At 38.7% G+C, this 14081-nt stretch overlaps 1 protein-coding gene and 1 pseudogene across 7 annotated transcripts in view; one reads left to right on the top strand and one right to left on the bottom strand.

Moving 5' to 3' along the window:
* The window catches only part of ATG5 (autophagy related 5), a 129320-nt gene that overhangs the window by 41077 nt on the left and 74162 nt on the right, over nt 1–14081 (top strand). The gene's annotated exons all lie outside the window — the stretch shown is intronic.
* LOC149747871 (small ribosomal subunit protein eS25 pseudogene) lies at nt 11142–11787 on the bottom strand (annotated as a pseudogene).

Genomic DNA, 14081 nt, shown 5'->3' with positions numbered 1-14081 from the left:
ATCAGACTTAGTCTAATAACTGCCTTCATTGCTATTTTTTTATATAAAAAATATATTGTTTTATAAAATTCCTTTTTTCCTGTTTTTGTCTTAGCTTATATTCTTGCTTGGATATATGACTATTTTAAAGCTATTTTTATTAATTTAACTTTTATTAAATTACTTTTCAAATTGAGTTTCATTAAATCCAACTTAAAATGGTATGTGGTTAAAATATATTTTGTTCCTTCTTTTAGCTATAAATTATTTTTGTAGCTATTATGTTTGCTTTTATTGGTACTGCTAATGATTAAGTTTACACACTCAAAATCCTACATGTGGTATCCTCTGGGGGCCTTGATAGTTTATTTTCTACTTTTTAAAATTGAAATATACATTTAGAAAATCTTTGGCTGGGTAGAGGTTGTTTGTAGAAAATATATTTTGGGGTAAAATGTTGAATGTTACCTATGTTAAGGTAAATTGGTGAAAGGTGGGTATAGTAGTTCATTCTGTTCCTTCTGCCTAGAATAACCTTTCCCTCCCTTTTTGTCTATTTAATTCTTAATGTTTTAATGCTCATCTGTCTTGTCACCCTCTAAGAGAAAACTTCCCTGTTTCATTTTTTTTTAGCCAACAAACTATTTATTGAACATCTAATATGTGCCTGACACTATGCTAGGAGCTAGTGATCATCCAGCAGTGATAGAACAAACATGAATCCTGTTTTTGTGAAGCTACAGCCAAGTGGAGGCAGAACTATTTATATTTTCATGCTCTCATGGCTCCTTGTCCATTCATATGCATTCTTGCTCTCATAATTCACTCTCTGGTATAGTTATGGTTTATGTATTCTGCTAGAATATAAATTTCTCTTGGTTAGAGTGTATCACGCATTTTCTGTATCCCCAGCACCTAGTATATTCTTAGGCATAGAATGAACAAAATAAATATTGACCGAGTGACTCCTTTATCTTAATCCTATGTAGTACAACAAGGAAATACTGTTAACAGCTTTTTATAAATAGATTAATATTAGATAAAATAGAGGAAGTACCTTTAAAATTTTTAATTATGGAAGTGGATTTTATGTTTAAGAATTTTTCCATCCAAAAGAAAGTCTTACAGATTTGTTAGGGCAAAGACATTTCACCTGTTGGTTAGTGTAATTGTAAACTGGTCAGAATTGAGAAAAAGCAGATGGTAAATTTATTTCATTCAGAACTGCACCTGTACAGCATAGCAACTAAACGATTTAAACAATTTTTGAATACTTTCAAATGCTAATTTTAATTTTTCAGATCTCTGTGAAAGAGAAATAAGAAAAGCTTTTGAAACCAAGAAAGCTCATTTAAGACATACTGTGCCTTTCAGTGTTTTTTATGGGTTTTCATTTTAGATATAAAAGTATTTAACCTCCTTGTGAAACAAAGGTAATGACCACAAAAAAAGAGAAGAAAGTAACATTTTTATTATTTATGAGGCACTTGTCACTATATTTGCAGGCTATTTTCTATTAAATGTCAGGAGGTTTTTCTTATAAGCTAGAGATTTGAGGAAATCTCTAAAAAATATTTTTAACATAATATATGACTTAGTTTTCAGCTTTGATTTTCTGAGTATACTAAAAAAGAAAAGATGGCATCAAATAAATTCCATAGACCTTAAATAAATGCAAGTTTTCACTGCTAAATATTGAAAATTTACATTGTTTATAAAGTATGATTAATCCTTTTGAGCTAAGTAATTTTTTAGAGAAATCAGTTATTTGGTAGTGTACCATTTTAACTTAAAACTGGTTTTTAAGAGGAAATAGTGGTTAGCTTAAGGTGAATTTTATGATAAGTCATAGCATTTTGAAAATTCTTTTGTTTGGTGGGTGATGCAAAAGAAATGCAATGGTTCTAACAGGCTTATATGATAGAGACAGTTGGGTTGTGATTGCATTGCTTTGTTTTTATCAGTTGCAATATAGTAGTATAAGTAATGGACTGAGAATCTCTTGGTCCGAGAAGGAGCATTGGGTCATTAACATATGCTCCAAAGGAGCATTGATCTTTCTTTGCTTATCTCCTATTGGTTGTGTGGCCATGGCAGATCACTCTTCTGAGATGGAGTTTCCTTATAAATGTTAAGGTGATGATACCTCACAAGACTCAGATTCAAAGACTGTACAGTGGTAATCACTTACACCTGAATTCTGGTGATTAGATATTCTTGATTCCAGAGGATTTCCTGGAAGAATAATTATTGTTTATTTCTCTCTCTTTCTCTCTCTCTCTCTCTCTCTCTCTCTCCCCCTCCGTCTTTCTCTCTTTACATCTCCCTCTTTCCCTCTCTTCCTCCCTGGTCCTTTCAAGCAGGACTTAGGTAAAAGGCAATAGATAACTTTCTAAAAATAAATGTGGTGTCATAGAAAGACTACTAAAACAGAAAGAAGAGATTTTTGGACTTAACTCTGTATCTTGAAGCTTCCGTTTCTGTGCTGTTATCACAGTGTCAGTACTGTTCTAATGTGTAGATGGTGTGGAAGGAGGTTACTAAGTAGAACTGTCAATAGGAAGCATAAGTATTCTTCTTGAACCTTTTGTCTCAGTGAAAGGTCACTATTTGGTAAGCTTCCTTTCTTTAGAAAAACTCAGATGTTTATCAGTCATGAGAACACTGGGATCACATTGTATAAATAAGAGCAAAGAAAATAGTGTAATGAGCATCCACATACCTATCACCCATCTCAGCAGTTATCAGTATATGGTCAGTCTTGTTTCATCTGCTCTCACCCCTGCCCCACTTTGAGTTTATAGAAATTTTCATTCTTTAATCTAGCGCTACGAATATTGCTCACAGATTTATATTCTTCACAGACTTTATACTCTGTTATTTAATCAAGTCTTGGAAAGAACAATCATTATACGAGAGTTATGCCCAGATCCTGATAGTATGGATTAGCCAATTATAAGAATCTACCACATGCCAGGCACTGTGCTAGGCATAGGGGGCGCTGGGGTGAGTATGACAGCCACGGTTCCTTCCCTCAGAGTTCACGTTCTGGTGGGGGAGGCAGACATGAAACAGATAGCCTTTAAATAATTATTACATTTGTATCTTGAGTTATAGAGGAAGGGATAGAGAGCAGTGTGGTTGTGATGAAAGTGTTCCAGGCACAGGGAATGATGTAGGTTAGGCTGAGAAGGAGAAAAGAGCTTAATAAATTCTAGGGGCTCTAAGAAGGCTATTCTTTTTTTTTTTTTCAAAATCAATATTTTATTTAAGGGGTACTTTTACTTCCTTTAAGCGAATCTTTAAAGCCATTTTACTTGGACTTCCCCCTTCAAGCCTCCTGTGGTTCTTCTGTGTTTAATCAGTGGTCCTCCAAGGCATCAGTTTTCTTTATAAGGCTCCAGAAGGCTATTCTGACTAGAGCACGGTGATTGAGAGTGGCAAGTAGATAACACTGCAAATTGGATAGAGGACCCTATCTATTCAGGGTCTGATAGGACATTTTAGTGATATTGAACTTAATCTCCAGGGAGTGAGGCGAGGTAGATAGGGGACTGCTGAAAGATTATAAGCAGGGATATAAAGGAATCAGATGTTCTTTTTTAAGTTATCTCTGACTACTGTATGGTTAATGAATTAGAAGGGAACAAATATGGAATTAAAAGGCCAAGTACGAGTCCATTCCAGTGGTTAGGTAGCAGATGAATTTTTCAGACTACAGGGCAGTCTTGAAGGTAGAGAGAAGTGGACGGTTTTGAGAAATATTTGAGATGTAGACTTGCTAGGACTTAGTATTTGGTTGAATGTGGTGGGTAATAGAATGAAAACTGTCATAGTTGGTTCCCAGACATTTTAGAAACTGTTGAGTGTGCCTAACTACACTTATCCAGCTTATAGACACCCAGAAGGAGATCTTTATCGTTACATTAAGATAAACCATTTTTTTGGTATCCAGTACCTTAATACTGTCATAAAAAGAAACATGGTCTCTTTGATGCTATAAGTATTTTAAAATTTATGCTGATTTCTACTAATTATTGTTTTACTTTCTGAATGCTCAGAAACATTCTAAAACTTTGCTAAAGATTGACGTCAGGCTTACCAGTTGATAAAATCCATTCATATTTTTAGGTTGAAACATTTGCCTGTCTGCTGACCTCAGGCACCTCTCTCATTTTCCATTGTTTCATAAGATTATTGGCATTGGTTTTGTAATCCTATCTTTAAGTTCTTTTAGTGTCCTCTGAAGTAATTTTCCTTTGTCTGAAGACTTGCATTAATTTAAAGCAAAGTACCTACTGTTATGTCTGAATATGTCATTTTTATTTTAGCTAAGTTTTCACACTTGCTTCTTTGAAAATCATTCTCTTGTTGAAGAAAATGGAAACTAAACAGAAGTTGGGTAGTTTAGCTTTCTCTCTGTCATCTCTTAATATGATAACCATCTTTCCCAATAATGTTCTCCATGCGTTTGTTCTTTCTGTGCCAAACATGGTTTATAAAGCTCGTTTTGTTTTTCCTCCCTTTTTTTTTTTTTTTAAATAAACCTCATCTTGTGCTTGGTGTTGACCTTCCTGCCACTCTTCTTACATACTTACATACTCCTTTTATTAGTCAGGATTCTGCAGAGAAATAGAATGAATACACACACACACAGATTTATTATGAGGAACTGGTTCATGTGATTTTGGAGTCTTACAAGTCCCGCAATCTGCCCTCTGCAAGCTGAAGACTCAGGAAAGTCAGAGGTGTAATTCACTCTGAGTTTCAAGGCCTGAGAACCAAGGATGCTGCTGGTATAAATCCCAGTTCAATGGTAGGAAAAGATGAGATGTCTCAGCTCAAGCAACGGGGCAGGAAAAAGCGGGGCAGATTCCTATTTCCTCTGCCTTTCCTTTTGTTCTCTTCAGGTTCTCAACTGATTGGATGATGTCCACTCACATTGGGGTGGGCAGTCTACTGAAATGACACATATTCATATGCTAATCTCAACCCAAAACACCCTCACAGGCACACCCAGAAATAATGTTTAATCTGGGCATCTGTGGCCAGTCAAGTTGATGCATAAAATTAACCATCACATTCCTGCTATAACTTGGTTCATCTTTTATGGGTGTCATTTTAATGTTAATTCATTGAACAGGTAATTATTGAATCCATACTGGAGGTAAAGTAGTAAAAAAAGATAGACTGAATTTCCTGCCCTTATGCAGCTTAAATTATCGTGGGGGAGACAGACAGTAAGTATATGTAAAAGCAAAATACATTATGTGCCTCATGATGATGAGGAGTGCTGTGGGAGAAAAAGCAGGGAAAGATGAGAAAGGACTGTGTGGGGAGAGGGCATTGCTCTTTTTAATCAGGTGGTCTCAGAAGGCCTCACTGATTGCATGACATTAAATGAAGACCTAAAGCAGGACCATACATTTATCTGGGGTTCCTAATACCTTCCTAGGCAGAGGGAATGGCAGGGGCAAAGCCCCTGAGGTGGGGAAAAATGCTAGGTACTTTTGAAGACTTAATCCTATTAGTAGCTTTTACCAAAAGTGAGAGAGAACATAAGTTGTTTTTCCCTAGGAGACCGTTTTCCTCTAGTGTGCTTGTCATATTTCCCCTGTGAGAAACAATCTATAGTATAGTCTCATCATTTAAAAAAAAAAAAAATTCTATGTAGCAAAAATGTCACTTTTCTATTATCTGGTTCTTTCCATAAGTTTCATGTGACAGAAAGCATCCTTTTGGCAGTGATCTTACCCTATTTTGAAAGCAATAAACAGTGCTGAGAATAGAGATCATTAGGGATTGGGCCTGTTTTTATTAAGGTAGTTATAAAAGACCTGTTTGACAAGATGATATTTAAGCTGAAATCTTAAGGATGAAAGGGAACTAGTCACATTAGGGAACGGCATGTTTTAAGAACATGAGGCAAAAAGGAGTTTGGTACATTTTAAAAAATAGAAAGAAGGCCAGTGTGTCTTGGCCAGTGACCAAGACGGAAGAGTGACATGCAATGAGGTTAGAGAAATGGGAAAGATCTAGGTGATATAGGGCCTTTCAAGTCAAGGAAAAGAAAATTTTTTATTTATTTATTTTATTTATTTTTATTTTTGGCTATGTTGGGTCTTCATTGCTGCATGCGGGCTTTTTCCAGCTGTGGCGAGTGGGGGCCACTCCCCGTTGTGGTGCACAGGCTCCTCATCGCAGCGGCCTCTCCTATTGCGGAGCACAGGCTCTAGGCGCGTGGGCTTCAATAGATGTGGCATGCAGGCTCGGTAGTTGTGGCTTGTGGGCTCTAGAGCATAGGCTTAGCAGTTGTGGCACACGGGCTTAGTTGCTCAGTGGCATGTGGGATCTTCCCGGACCAGGGCTCGAACCCGTGTCCCCTGCATTGGCAGGCGGACTCTTAACCACTTCGCCACCAGGGAAGCCCAAGGAAAGAATTGTGATATTAAGTGCATTGCGAAGCCATTGGAGGATTTTTAAGCAGGAGAGTGATGAGATGCAGAATATGATGGAAGAACATTGTAGCTGCTGAATAGAGGGTGGAATAGAGGGAGCCAAGAGTGGAAGTGGAGAGTCTGTAGTAGTAGGTTCAGGTATAAGATGATGGTGGCCTTTAGGGTGATGATGGTAGAGATGGAGAAAAGTCAGTAAATCTGGGGTTTATTTTGGAGGTAGCATTGACAGAATCTATTATTAGATGGGGTATTAGGTTGTTACTAAACCAAACTTGAGTCTGCTCACCCACACACAGTAAAGCCAATCTACTGACACTGGGTTGTGGTGAAGGAAAGTACAGTGTTTACTGCAGGGCACCAAGCAAGGAGAATGGGCAATACATGCTCAAAAGACCCAAACTCACCGATGGCTTTCAGGGAAGGGGTTTTAAAGGCAGTGTGAGGGAGGGGCTGCAGGGTGTGTGATCAGCTGTTGCACAATTCTCTGATTGGTTGGCATCAAGGTGAAGTTCCAAGCATCATCAACCTTCTGGTTTCAACCAGACTAGGATCTGTGTTCTTGTGGTCAGCAGTTTCCATCTGGTGGGGGCCTGCTTCCTTTAAAAACAACTCAGGAGGGCTTCCCGGGTGGCGTAGTGGTTGAGAGTCCGCCTGCCGAAGCAGGGGACACGGGTTCGTGCCCCGGTCTGGGAAGATCCCACATGCCGCGGAGCGGCTGGGCCCGTGAGCCATGGCCGCTGAGCCTGCGCATCCGGAGCCTGTGCTCCGCAGCGGGAGAGGCCACAACAGTGAGAGGCCTGCATACCGCAAAAAAAAAAAAAAAAGACAGGAATGTGTATCAGGCCTTTATCTGTATCTTTCAGGGACCTGGGAGTTGGGTGACTGTGCTGTGTGGTGGATTTATAGTCTAAATTGTTACCAGTTTCCCAGCCCAACAGCTATTCTTTATTTCTACATCTTCACATTTCCTAATCATTAACTCTTGAGTCAGCCTTTTGAGACACAAGGGAGGCCTGGGAGACTAAAGCAAAAGCCTTTTACTTCAAAGGACAGGGACACAGGGGTTTGTGTATGCTTTCAAGTTTAGGTTGAAAGAAAGGAAAGAATCATTCCTGAGTTCTGACTTGGGCAGCTAGATGGATAGTAGTGCTTTATACCATGATATGAAATAACTAGATAAAAAATAGGTTTGGGATGGGGAACAAAGCCAAATTGAGAAGGTCAGCCTTGAAGGCAAAAGAGTGAAATGTGGGCTTCCCTGGTGGTGCAGTGGTTAAGAATCCACCTGCCAGCGCAGGGGACACAGGTTCGAGCCCTGGTCCGGGAAGATTCCACATGCCGCGGAGCAGCTAAGCCTGTGCACCACAACTACTGAGCATGCACTAGAGCCCGTGAACCATAACTACTGAGCCCGCATGCCTAGAGCCTGTGCTGCACAACAGGAGAAGCCACCACAATGAAAAGCCCACATACCGCAACGAAGAGTAGACCCCGCTCACCACAACTAGAGAAAGCCCGTGTGCAGCAACGAAGTCCCAACGCAGCCAAAAATAAATAAAATAAATTTAAAAAGAAAAGTTTGAAATGTCTCTGAGACATTCACGTGCAGATGCATTGAGTTAGATGTTGATAGAATTAAGTATTGTGAGTGTGTCAGTAGATGAAGAAAGCTTAACAGATTTGAATCGAATGCTGCAACTTCTAATTTCATAGTCATTTACTTTAACAATAAGTGCCCTGTTTATTATTTTATCTTAAAGGATATGACAGTTGATGTCCCAGTGATACAAGGCAATGAATATGGGGCAATCCCATACATTCCTAATGTTTGAGAGTTCTTTATATCCACTAACTGTGTTTTGCTTTTTTTCTGCATGCAGCTGAGATAGTCGTTTCCTTTATTGTTTTGTCTGCAGTATAGTAAGATGAATAAGTTCAGTCTGAAGCTGTGTGTGTGGCTTCAGGAATCTACAACTTTGTGAGAAATTTGCTTAGAGAAAATTTGTGACCTGCTTGAGCATTCAAGTTTTACTGTTGAACAAACAAGCATTTTACTATATTATGCTACATGTTTTAAATCAATCTCTTGGTATTCTAACTTTGTAATTAGAAATAATGATGAAAATCTAAAAAGTTTATGCATTTGTGTTTTAATATAAAACCATAAAGATACTTTGCTTGGCTTCTGGAGAAAGATTGCTCTTGGGAATTACATGATTTGAATGAATAAATAAATTTGGTGATAACTTGGATCATAGCTTCTTACAGTGCTTTGGGTATACTTGGCAGTGAACGTCATGGATAATAAAACTTGGTGAAAACATTTAGACAGTTATTTCCTAATACACTACAAATTATACTAACATAAGTTTATTGAAGAGTCCATTAATTACAGTGAATGGTCATATGTTCCAGAGTTAATCAGTGGTAGAGAGAATACATTTTTGTGTATGAGATTCAGTTGATAAATGTACAAATCTATGAGACTAGATTTATAGTTCAGTCTAAACTCTGATCAGCACTTGAAAATATTTTTAGTGAACTCTTAGTGTTGCAGGAATACAAAGGTTTCGTTTGTAATGTCATTTTAAGTAAAATTCCAAATTATCTACAGTAAGAAGACTACCTTATCATATCTTTTATTTATCTGGTTCAGTTAAAAAACTTTAAAAAAATGTATGCCTTGTGATGTACTGTCACTTTTTTGTAAGGTAAGTTTGGGAAGGTTCAAGAAGCTTTTTCTTATGAATGTTGGTACCCTATATAAAGGAAATGCAGATGAACATCTGTCAGATATTGATCCAATATCAATATCCGGATATTGATTTTCACTCTTGGACTCATGACCTATTATTATTATTTGAATTTACAGTATGATTCCTCTTCTTAAAAAAAAACAAAACACGGTATACACACAAACACAAAACACATATATATACACAGGTATATATGCATATATAGTTTAACTTAACTTTGTTTTTATATTTTTATTTTAATTTTTTAAATTTAGATATAATTGACATGTAGCGTTATATTATTTTCAGGTGTACAATATAATGATTCAATATTTGTATATATAGCAAAGTGCTCACTACCACAGTAAGTCTAGTTAACATGTCATTTTACATAGTTGTAAAAAACTTTTTTTTGTGATGAGAACTTTTAAGATCTACTCTCTTAGCAACTTTCAAATATGCCATACAGTATTATGAACTGTAGTCACCATGCTGTACCTTACCAGTTATAAAATAACTAAAAATTACTAAAATACTGGCTGCACCAGTTTACGTTCCCACCAGCAGTGCACAGGGTTTCCTTTTCTCCCCATCCTTGCCAACACTTGTTATCTCTTTTCTTTTTGACAGTAGCCATTCTGACAGGTGTGAGGTGATATCATTTTTTTTTTGGCTGTGATGTATCTTCGTTGCTGTGTGCGGACTTTCTCTAGTTGTGGTGAGCGGGGGCTACTCTTCGTTGAGGTGCGCGGGCTTCTCATTGCGGTGGCTTCTCTTGTTGCGGAGCACGGGCTCTAGGCTCGCGGGCTTCAGTAGTTGTGGCATGCAGGCTCAGTAGTTGTGGCTCGTGGGCTTTAGAGCGCAGGCTCAGTAGTTGTGGTGCACAGGCTTAGTTGCTCCGCTGGCATGTGGGATCTTCCTGGACCAGGGCTCGAACGCATGTCCCCTGCATTGGCAGGCGGATTCTTAATCACTGTGCCACCAGGGAAACCCGTGAGATGATATCTTATTGTGGTTTTGATTTTCTTATTATTAGTGATGTTGAGCACTTTTCATCTACCTGTTAGCCATCTATATGTCTTCTTTGAAAATGTCCATTCGGATCTTCTGCCCATTTTTAAATTGGATTGTTTAGGGGTTTTTTGCTATTGAGTTGTATGAGGTTTTTTTATATATTTTGGATATTAACCTCTTATCAGATACAAGATTTGCAAATATTTTTTCCCATTCAGTAAGTTGTCTTTTCATTTTGTTGATGATTTCTTTCGCTGAGCAGAAGCTTTTTAGTTTGATGTAGTTCCACTTGTTTATTTTTGCTTTTGTTGGCTTTGCTTTTGATGTCAGACTGAAAAAAATTGCCAAGACCTATGTTAAGGTATATGTGCATATATATTTTAACTTATTTTGTTTTTAAATGAATCTTTTGTTTTGAAACTTAATATCATAATTCTCCTCAAGAGAATGGAAAACCCCAAGTGTACTTACTTTTCGTAATTTTTTTGTTTTGTCAATTAGCTCCTGATCACTTTTCTCTAGAGCAGTGTTTCTCAAAGTGTAGACAATGGGACAGAAGTATCAGTTTTAGCTAGGAACTGATTAGAAATGTATCCTAAACCAACTGAGTCAGAAACTCTGGGGCAGATCCTAGTAACTTGTGGTCCAGCACCCCTCCAGGTGATTGTGATGCACTAAAGTTTGAGAGCCACTACTCTTGAGCAGGATTTCTCATTGTTGGCACCATTAGATATTTTGGACTGGATAATTCTTTGATGTTGGGGTGGCGGCAGGGAGGGGCTGTCCTGTGCACTGTTTGGCAGCATTCCTGGCCTCTGCCCACTCACTAGATGCCAGGAGCACACTACTCCCCGTTCTCAATCATCACATTAAAAAATGTCTCCAGACATTGCCAGATATCCCCTAAGCGGCAGAATCACCCCATTTGAGTACCACTGCTCTGAGAGAGGTGATGTAGAATTTTTTTTTTGATTTAATAAAGTTTTATTTTTCAAAATATACAGCTGGTGGGACCTGTTCATGCATCTTCACCAGTAGCTGGAGCATCTCCACCCTTGGTATTTCTGGTGTAAATTACTTGAGCTCTGTGCTTTGAAACCAGTTTAATAAGTCCTTTACTAAGCAGCTCCTGCAGGGCTGCCCTGGCCAGGGAGCCACGAATCTTCAGTCTCTCAGAGACGACAGCTGGAGTTATAAGCTTATAGTTCGGAACTTCTTTACAGAGTTTGTCATACGTTGCTTTGTCAAACAAGACTACGTTTTTGAGCTTGTCCCAAACTTTGCCTTTGGACCACTTCTTCTTTTTGGCCTTGCCCCCAGATTTGTTCACTGGGTCTTTTTCTTGGCCGACTTTCCGGCATCTTTCTTCTTGTCATCCTTGGGCGGCTTTTGCGCTTTGCGGCTAGTTGTGAGGCAGTCACACGTTGCTGTTTCCTGACACTAAAAACCGAGGAAAAGGGACGGAAAACAATTTTCTAGATCCCGACAGCTAACTTCCTGGCGTTACTGACAGCCAGGCGTGCTCCAAGTGCGCAAGCGCCGCAGCTGGCCGCGCTCCGGAGTCCGTGATGTAGAATTAATGCATAAAACTGCTTCTCCATTAAAGTAGCAGTGATCATTTATTGAATCCCCAAGTTCTGTCCTGGGTACTTTACATGAATTATCACTGTCATCTCAACAGCCTTGTAAGATGTGTTTGAAAGTCTAAAGCCTGGGCCAATTTATTTATGAAGTTTCTCATCTGTTCCACCAATTCAGCCTTTGAGAACTACTATGTTCAGTTGTTACAGTGACTCATTTAGGCTGTATTTGGAACTATATTCTTTAAACAAAAGGACTTTGACATGTAAACAAATTAAAAAGTTGTTTTAATCAGTTAACTCTTCTTGTATGTAAACATAACCATGTGAACTTCTTATTGTAAACTTAGCTATAATTGTTTCTGGATGATGAGGATTATTTTATTTTTGTTGAGGTTACTATTAAATGACAAATGAATCAATAGTATGCTGTCATTTCAGTAAGACTGTTTACATTTTTTAAAAATTCATTTATTTTATTTATTTTTGGCTGCGTTGGGTCTTCGTTGCTGCGCGCGGGGTTTCTCTAGTTGTGGCGAGCGGGGGCTACTCTTCATTGCAGTGCGCAGGCTTCTCATTGTGGTGGTTTCTCTTGTAGAAGAGCACAGGCTCTGGGCCCACTGGTTTCAGTAGTTGCAGCACATGGGCTCAGTAGTTCTGGCTCGTGGGCTCTAGAGCATGGGCTCAGTAGTTGTGGCACACGGGCTTAGTTGCTCTGCGGCATGTGGGATCTTCCCGGACCAGGGATCGAGCCCATGTCCCTGCATTCGCAGGCAGATTCTTAACCACTGCACCACCAGGGAAGTCCCTGTTTACATTTTTTGAAGTAATATGTGTCTTCCATATTTTTCCTTTTCCTTCTTTTGCTGCCTTTCCTCTCCCTCTCCAGCTTTGTGTGTGGCACTTGATCTAGTTCTGAGTATGTTGATAACACTTCTTTCCCTCTCTTACCTCTCATTTAAACTTTTACCTACTCTCTGACCAATTCTTTCATTATCTTTCTAGGGTCTGGATGACCAGATAAACATTTTAGCTCAACAGTCTAATTAATGCGGGCCAGTGTGTTACCTATTCCCAGGTACCTATTTCATGTACTTTTTAACAAAGACCTAGAAATTACTTTATTGAGAATTCTAGAATTTCCTCCCCCTCCACTCTCCCAAGTCCTATCCCCGTGACATTCTATTTACTCCATCTCTGCCTGTGCAGACCAGTCCTGACTAGTGGCTGTGATAAGAAGTTCTTGATGTCGCAGTTCTCCATATTAATGATGTTTTTCTGAACCAAAGAAATAACTGCCGTTCTATAGCAGGGCTAATTTGTTATTATTCGTTGCATGTCTCTTTTATTGCTTTAGAAACTAAAAGATTTGGAAATCCTTTTATGTGAAAATTACATTTAAATATTAAACTATTCCAGTGTTTTAATTAGCATTTAGAGAGTTGCACGATTTTAACCCAAATGCTGGAAAACTAGAAAAGAAGCAACCCATAAAAAATGAGTCCAGGGCTTCCCTGGTGGCGCAGTGGTTGAGAGTCCGCCTGCCGATGCAGGGGACACGGGTTCGTGCCCCGGTCTGGGAAGATCCCACATGCCGCAGAGCGGCTGGGCCCGTGAGCCATGGCCGCTGAGCCTGCGCGTCCGGAGCCTGTGCTCCGCAACGGGAGAGGCCACAACAGTGAGAGGCCCGCGTACTGCAAAAAAAAAAAGAGTGCAAAATAAACAAATTTGTGTATCTAAGATACAGGGTGTTCAGTCAAGTCCTGATCATTATCTTCAAAGTGGCTTTCTACTTAAGAAGCATTTCTTCCCACAGGGTCCCTTTAGGATCCAGACTATCTCTGGTTCCCGGGCTTTTCTACATTTACCTTATTTCTATCTTTGTAGAGGAATATCAATAAAATATCCCAAATGGTATTTTTAATTGGAGTTTATTTGCATAAAAGATTTAACCAGATTCAGATTTCGCTTTATTTCACATTACCATAAACCACACTCAGAAGTACACTTCAAGATATATGCCTCTTTTTCTTAAAGTAGCTCCTTGTTTTTGTTAATAAACTCAGATTTTTTTTCCTACAAGTATATTAACCTGCACTTAACTTTTCACTTATTTTAAGGTGAAATTATTTTTATGTGGGTTTTAAAAACCCTATAAAAACATTTTTGCAAGGAAAAAAATGTATTGCTATTTGTCCACTCAGAATATAAGGAAGGAGGAGCAGAGGAAAAAAGGCAATTAGTGGACATCTAATATCTGGGAAGGAAGAATAGAATAGAGCAATTGCATAGGCTCATTGAGTGAAGGAGAAAGG

This window comes from Delphinapterus leucas, chromosome 12, assembly GCF_059928025.1.
Source record: "Delphinapterus leucas isolate spDelLeu-1000000601 "Yukka" chromosome 12, BTC_Dleu_Yukka2, whole genome shotgun sequence".
Taxonomy (NCBI): Eukaryota; Metazoa; Chordata; class Mammalia; order Artiodactyla; family Monodontidae; genus Delphinapterus; species Delphinapterus leucas.
Note: the sequence above shows the minus strand (reverse complement) of the source record. Positions and strands in the feature narration are given on the sequence as shown.